Raw genomic sequence first — 8709 nt, 5'->3', positions numbered from 1 at the left:
GTTGTGTCCCTGCAACGCCTGTTCCCTTTCACTTAGGTAATCGGGAACTTGCACCGCAGGGTCCTTTCCCTTTTGTGAAATTATTTTGAATCTTTTACTTGTTACAGGATCGGCTGCGGGGGACACCCCCAAATCTCCCCCTCACACTATAGTGAACAAGGGTGCATGGGACTCCCCTGCAGCCCTGGCCACCGAATGGGGGATTTGGTCGAACCTTTCAGCCGTTTGGAAATTTCGAACGGCTGAAATTCAGCCACATCCCCCATTATGGATTAAAATCTCTGTCTTTTGGACGTTTCCATGCAGACAACATTCAGCTCTCCTTCAAGCTTCCCTCCTCTTCCTCCTCTCTCATCCCTGACTGACTGTCCTACAGCTATTCAGTCACAGTGCGCTGCCTATGATCTCTGCCTTAATGTCAGTAAGACTGAGCTCCTTTTCATTGGGACCCCAGCTCCCACCTTCCCTCCAACCCTCTGGCCGCCCTCTATGGGTCCCCTCCCCTCACCCTCTTGTGAGTCAAAAGTCCTTGGTGTCATCTTTGATTCTTCTCTCTCCTTCTCTCCTCACATCGCAGACCTTGCCAAGAAGGCCCATTATCAGCTGCACCTCCTCAGAGGTATTCTCCCTTTCCTCTCCTTCCCGCAGAAAATCACTGTCTCCATAGATCTGGTCCTCTCTAGACTTCATTACTGTAACAGCCCCTTCCTCCCTCCTCAATGTTCCTTCTTCCTCCCTTCAACTAATACAGAACATGACTGCAGGGACTGCATTTCTACAGCCCTAATTTATCTCCACTGGTTCCCGGTTTCTGCTAGGATCAAATTCAAGGCCCTCTGCATCATCCTTAAGGCTTTCGGGGGCCTGGGACCCCGCTACATCCAACTCTTCCTCCCTTCGGTCTGCTAGCTCCAACTCGCTGTGAATCAGATGCTTCTCTAGACAAGGAGTGGGGGGAAGATGTCTCTGTTTTCGCAGGAACCTCCATCTGAATTGGTCTCCCTGCTCCTCTGAGGCCGTAAAGCTCCTAAGACCTGCATTTTCTACTCTCTCCCTCCCCTGCTAACATCTTTCTCCTGTCTCATTAACTGGCTGCCTTGTTCCCTCTGAGTACTACAGTGCTCCAGCCCCCCGCTGAGCCCTTCCTTCCCTGTACTTACCTACATTCTTTGGCACTTACCCTCATACCTACCCCTAGCACTTGCACCTCACCTCTTCATTGTTTTCCCTCCCCACCTTAGCAATTCTTTTGCTCAGATCGGTACACCTCACGCACCCTCCTCCATCACACTTCTTGCTTTGCACTTGCACGATCCGAATGTCAAACGACCTAGAAGGAACGTTATTATATCTTTCTCCTTTGCCCCCCCCCTTTTGTCTTGTGGCACATTGAAACACCATGTGTTGTATAATGCCTTACAAATATCTTATAAATAAATAACTCAAGGGCAACGCGTTAGTCTTGGAAGCAAGGCAATGCAGAGCAACACAGGTTTGGTTACCAGTCTTGCGCTTAGAGACTAGTCTCTTGTATTAAGCGTGTTGAAATTATTAATTAATCTTTCAGGTGAATTATGTTTATATTAAAATCTGAGGTGAGTCCCTCAAAACAACTGTCCACTGGAAGAGGAACATTAAGTCTGTTAAATAACATACACGTCAAGACTGCATGTTTGTGCTTGTTCGACAGAAATAGCATAGGATTCTGCATATATCCAACCTGAACAGTGATTTTCTGAAAAAATTCAGAAAGACAAGTCACTGATAGGAAATGGGAATACATATTTCTCCAAGTGTAATGACGCATCAACGTTAACATAACACCAAAGTCTGCAATCAGGCAAGTTTATCAGCAATTGACAGACATTTTCTCAGAACTTGCTACCTCTATCCTGTGAGACACGTTTTATGAAAATGTCTTTTTTTTTTGTGCAACAGGTTAGCGAGTGACTGCACATCCCCTATTCGTTTACTGTTTCCTACCCTATATCCTTATTGATGACTCACTAACATACCACATATCCTGTTACATATTATTAGCGATAATAATAGGAATGCAGAGCTAAAAAGGTGCTGCTTCTTAACGGATATTTATGCTTAAATGCACAACTCCTTGGGTGTCATTACACACTCGCCGGTATGGGAAATTGCTGGTAAAAATGCTGGTAATTCCGTGGCCGTAAATGTTCCTGGACCGGAAAACTACAAGTTTGATGGTGGGGGTTCACTGATTCACCTCCAGCCAAGAGCTCAAGCTAAATCAGGCCCCTACTGACAAAAAACAGTATTTCTGGCACGAGTGCTACTGGTACCGGCAAGCCCCATCCATGGAGTCCCATATGACCCCATGGAGGGGAGTCCTTTCTGCCACCTGTAATATCCTGGAAACTCTGGGATATCAGGCGGAGGAAACGGTAGGCCAATTTGCTGGTATTTCACCACAATTACTGGTGTAATGCCCTGTAATGAGGGCCGTGGCCTTTCTTCTCGTCATGATAAAGTAGACATACAGCGCTGAGTCGACCGTTGCCTCCTATAGGCAGGGAGGGAGGATGCAAGTCAGTAAATGCTGCGTCAGAGTGTCTGACCTAGACCGCTTGTTTTCCCCTTTTAATGACCAACGTTTTGTTCCCCTGCTGGTGCTTACCCTGTCCACTTTTTCTTCCATTGACATTCCTCCTGAAAGTGGTGGCCAGGTAGGCAGGGTGGAATGACTCCCAAATTCTCTTGACTCCAGAGCCTTCGTCCAATGTGGGAGCATGCAGTTATGTTGGTATGCATGGTGAGTTTCCCTGTTTTCCTTTAGATAAATGCTACTGATGGAACAGTGTAAGATAGAGGTCACCCCAACCCCCAACTTGCTCATTCATATGTACAATCACCCGGCGTCATTTCTTCATTCAGACAGCATTCACTCACTCACTTATTCACTCACTAATTTACACACGCACCCATACACTTGCTAATTCACACATGCACCCAGTCACTCATACATCATACACTTGCTCATTGGCACATAACAACATACTACACACATAAAACATACAATTCAATTTCAAAACCTACCTTCAGCCTCTACCCGGATGCTGCTCTTGGCCGCAATACCGCCTCCTGTGACTAGCGCCCTCTGACTCCTGCATACAAGAACAGGAACCAGGAAGCACAAAAAGCTTCTTGGCTCCTGTAAATGCATACAGGAGCACCACTTTGTCAGCGCTTCATTCATTCGGAATGTGCAGGGAGGCACATGAGCACCGTCTCACACGTGCAGCCATGCAGTTCACCAGCCTGCATCCCCAATGGGCAATGCACGACTGTCCATTAGACAAGGGTGTTGGGTAACAGATTATCCAAGGGAAACAAATACAAAAAAAAAAAAACAATTACGCAACTAAGAAGAAAAAAAAAAAAACAATTCCTGTAACAGCGCCATGATGCCCACGGGCTGGGTAAGCGCTTTATAAATGTAAAAATAAATAAATAAATAAATGAATAAATAAACTAGGCTTCTCTTTCACAGTTTGTGCCTCAGCTCCTCCATAAGGGGCGACGGTACTGTTGGATCAGTGTCCCCTCGCCCATTTTACACGAGCCGCTACTGCTATGACTTGATGCCTCCTCACATCACAGATAAGTTTACTTTGTCAAAATGCAATGCATTATAATGAGTTAACATGTTTCTTCTGGATCATGCATTGTTATGTGCAGTTTTCCCAGCTTCTAGGCACCATGAAAGCATGGGTGCTTGGCTTAAACAAGCCTTGACATCAAAACCGTATAAAGGATGATCCAGAATCATTCTGTCTGTGAGGGGGCAAAGGTAATGAGAGGGCAATGTGTTTCCAGATCTAGCCAGCTCACTCTCTTGATTCTTGTTAAGAAGCCCTTTAGAAGAGTACAATTCTTTCCCCATTTCAGAGCATGCATAAAACTTGCAAATGACAGAAAATAAAATGTACCAATAAAACAAGCAAGACATGCATTATATACGATCACAATGAAACCAGGTGTTTCGAAAGGTGAGCCTGTCCATCAGGAGTCAGATCAAACAGAATTAGCCGAATGAGATCTGTGGAAAGGATACAGAATACAAAGATTCCAAACTGATGCCTATCGATGATGACTGAGTCACATCCAGTAGTTAAATACAGTGATGATTGCATGACGTGAAATTGTTGAAGCCAGGCATGGAAGAGATGCGTTTCCCCACCATATAACACAGGCAACTAGAAGTAAATCAAAACTTGGAACGACCATCTCGAAGTGAGTGGGCAGTTTTATACTACAGGAGAAAAGGCAGAATGAAATACTTCCAGGTACCCGAGGGTCATTTGGCATGTCCCCGGACCTGTAGAAGCATGAGCCAATCAGGACTTCCCCTTATTTCCCCGCATGCCAGGCACTTTTGGTTAGGTGCCAGAACAGTCCGAGGTATGGGTCACAAGCATATGCAACCTCTAAGAAGGCTTCAAGAGAAGCAAAAGCATGATGTAAGGAGCTGCATTGAAGTCACAAACACAGTTAAAGTGTAATCTGCATGAGTTTCTGTCCTTCCCTTCTGTGGAAAAGAATCAAACAGCAGTTTGGTGGCAAAAATCTGAGAATAGAAACTGAAACGAAATTCACTGTAAAAGTTCAAAGGGATTGTGAGACGCTACAACGTAGGAGAGGGTGAAGCCTTAGTTTGTACGGCATGTTAGGTGGTGCTGCCATTTCCATGGTCTCCAGGCACTCTGCTGGAAGGGGTGGGGTTGTTGGTGGGAGAAGATGGAGTGTGAAAGTGTGCTTTTGCTCTGAAGTTGGTAGTTTCAGTTAAGAAAAATTGGTCGCTGTGTGAGGGTTTATTTCTAGGTGGTGTGTGTTGGCGGGTTCCCAGTCAATTGAGTCCATGTGGGAGGTCTTTGGTGCTCGTGGGGGGGTGTGGATGGATTTGCCGTTTTGAGATTGATTAAGGTATTGGAAGAGGTGCATAGTATTGCTGTTTGATGTCAGTGTGGGGAGGGTGCAGTGATATAGATGTTATGTGTGTCCATAGTTTGTTTGAGTGTGTTATGTTTCGAGGTATATGAACGTTGTGTATTGCTTAGTTTGTTTGAGTGTGCCATGTTTGGAGGTATATGGACGTCGTGTGTCGCTTTGTTTCAGTGTTTGGAGGTATGTGGACGTTTTGCATATGGGGTAGTGGGGTAGAAGAGAGAAACCTCGTGGCATATGGTTAATTCACAGGTACACCAGTAGATTGTTTGAAACAGTTCAATGCAATGACCTATCACGGAGCACCAAGATATGAAACCCAAAATTGATTTCCGAGAATGAAAGCATTCCTTTTATTTGGTGTAGCACAAAAATACATAATCTACTTTCCAAACAGAGATTGGAGAAGACTGTTCACGCTGGTGTGCCTGAATAGACTGAAGACAAAAGAGGTAATAGGATGTTGGACTGAGACGGAAAATAGCGATCGAGTTTGCCAAACATGTAAGAACATACAGGAGCTCATTTTGCTCGATAATGTAATTTGGCGGCAGGGAGCTGTTACATGTAGACAGGCTCGAACTGGCCTATAGGGCAATAGGCCCATGGCTGAACTAAAAACCCGAAATGCAAGTGTAGGACTGTTTTTTTGGGTCAAAGAGAGACACTTTTTTGGCCAATTGGGACCAGTTTGTTGAGTTAATTCACTCTGCGGCTAGTAGTTTCTACTAGTGTTGCCGAAAAAATATTCTTTAAAATGCACAATTTGCATCACACTTTATCAAAATACTCCCCCTTGGTTACTATTCAAACAGTGTCACAGAAGGAATGAATAGCCATTTGCAAGTGTAGGCCACTTTTTTTGTTTGGTGCTCAAGATAATTTTATGGCCCACCACGACCCTGCATGAAGACATACACGTAGGCGGCTCCCCGCTGCCAAATTGTTATCATTTGCAATGTAGAGTGCAAATGTGCAGTGGAAAAGGTGGCATGCACGCATGTATGTCGCCGTTTGCTCTGCACATTTGCACGCCTGCCTGCAAATCTGTAAACGCTGCCTGCCATGCGCCCATGGTGGACAGACTTTAATTGTTTACACTGCCTTCCAAGTGATTTCAATCCGGCACTTCACCTAAATCAATGCCTAGCGTGTAATGCACAACTGAAATCCTTACTTATTTTGTGTCTAACAGTTATTTTATTCTGAACGATGTACTACTCATATCACGCCCCCTCTCTTGGAACCCCCTACCCGCTACCCCCTCCCCTGCCGCTCACACTGAACCAGAAATCAGGCTGGTTTGCAAAGTTAAAAATATTTATTTATGTATTCACAATATAATCACACTATGTTTAATGGGCATACAATAATCACCAATGGGGTGATGTAACACTAAGCAATCTCTTTAATCACAAGGAGTAGTAGTGAGCAAAACAATTCAGCACAGAAATAATAATTGTGTGTGTTCAGATCAAATAGCAGTATGGTTCCTATTTCCCCCTGCACACCCCTCAACCCCCCAACAAGCAATGTAAAGAGATAGGAGGAGGCAGAGAGAGAACAGGTTTCAGGAATGCAGAATTCAAACAAAATGCAGAATTCAAACAGAAATGTCAATCCCAATTCCCCCCCAGCAAATATAAGAGAGAAACAGAATTGATTGGCAAACTGTCAAAATTATTTTAAAGTTATCTTGAGAATGGAATGTGTAAAACACTGAATATGGTTTAAATTGTTGCAATTGTTAACATTCGTATGGGAGCCGCTTTAGATAGTTACAGGCAAACACTAGCAATGATGTAATACTAATAAGCAATATGAAATCTTAAAACTAAGGTCGGAAGCAATCAAAAGCTGTTTTACACGTGACAGAATTTCCCTAAAACAAAATTTGCGGCAAACAGTTCTGCACACGGTCATCGAGATTGCGGGAGAACTATATGGATTTGGAATGTGGTTCGATTTAAAGCTGATGATGTTAGCTACAAGCAGAAGTTGAAATGTTGTTTCTAGCATGTAAATAGAGAAAGTTATGGACAGTTTAGTGGAGGTCGTTTTTCTGAGATAGGCGCAAGAATGGGAAAACAGCGATGCGCTTTTAAAAGGCAAATGAGATTTCTTATACTAGATTCTGACTATAGAAAAAGAGAATGCCACACATGAATCTCCACAGTCCTGGCCAGGGACCCTTCACGTGGTGGATACTCACTTTCTTTCTGGGATTCTATTTATTTAGCGCAAGAAAAATTCTGACAATTCAGAAATACTCCTAACACTACCGGTTCTGAATACAAGAGAGGATGGGTTCAAGACAGGGATTACTGTGTAGAGTGCATATGCTTGTGACACAGTCCTATCTATAGATACTCACTACATGAGTTTCAAACGGAACTGTCAGGGATTCTGGTCCTGGGACAGACTTCTGGGCACACCGGATTGGACTGGGTCTGTTCACAGCACGGCACTGACTGGATTGGGCCTGGAATGGATCTGGTCACAGCACCAACTGGATTGGATCTTTTGGTTCTGGTAATAATTCTTTTAGCAGGAAGCAGTACAGCACAGCCCACCTGTTTCTTTTGTTCCCCTTAGGTTTCTGGGGTTCAGGAGTTTTAAGGCTTAGCTGAAAGTGGTTCAGCTATATGATGGGCCTTTCATCTTTCCAAGTCTGGAGCAAGGAAGATGGATGGTTCTCTAGCAGGGTGCTCCGCCAGCAATCGGTTAGTGGGTGAATCTGTGTGTGTTTCTAAATCCTCAGCTGTCTCTGTTTATGCTTATGATAAAAGGGGTTTGTGCTGGTTTATCCTAAGCGTGCCCCTTAGGCAGGCAATTGGCTGGAGTCTCTTCTCTCCCTTGATTGGACGAGAAAACAGGGTGTCACCATGATGATGTGGGTTTATGAGTCAGAGAATCCTCCCTTTGCCTCTTTGAACATAAAATCTACTTTGGTACAATACATATTTACATGTGTGCAATCTCTAACACAATATCCAGTTTATCAGAAAATGTGTACAAATGTGCGCATTGAATATGGGCATAAGTGTATAAAGTTTCATGCTTTTGGCATAAATACTTTTGGTTTAAAACCATATTTTCCATGGTTACTTCCCAGTACATCTCACAGAGTTCTGGCGCCTCTTTAAAAGTGCAGCCAAAAATTAGATTCACAAATCTCTTGTTTACATATTTTTCACAATTTTACACAGAAATGTATCAGTCTTTTAAAAATGTGCTTTTGCCCTTTGTTAAGGAACAAATTGTGGCTGGTCTCCGCCTCCTTCTCCTGGCAGCTCAGAAGCAATCTCCTCCCAGTTCCTTCCGTTCCCGGCCATTTATGACTCTTCAGATATCGCAGTTCCTTTCAGCCAGAGGATGTCCATTGTCTCCTTCCCCTGCAGCCCCAAATTCTCCTCCCCTAATCTAATCATCACAGAGGTGTGATTTCCTGGTGGAGTGAAGCAGAAGGGAGATGTCTGGCCTCCTTGGGGGAAGCTGTTGGACTGGTTTGATTGCTTTTAGGCAGGCTTAATTTCAATGTCATTCTGTTACACTTTTTCTTTGTTTAAAACAAAATTGTAATTTCAAAACAAGCAGCTAGTATTCCAGATTCTAAACCGTGGTATTAAACAGTTAGAACCTAGGTTACTCTCAATAACAGGTCACTTAGTTTTCAGATATTAGATTTCAGTTGTACAAGTTTGAATTCTGTCATGCAGGCTTCTGACAGCGGTC

Source organism: Ambystoma mexicanum, chromosome 11, assembly GCF_040938575.1.
Source record: "Ambystoma mexicanum isolate Mex_15411 chromosome 11, UKY_AmexF1_1, whole genome shotgun sequence".
Lineage (NCBI taxonomy): Eukaryota > Metazoa > Chordata > Amphibia > Caudata > Ambystomatidae > Ambystoma > Ambystoma mexicanum.
Note: the sequence above shows the minus strand (reverse complement) of the source record.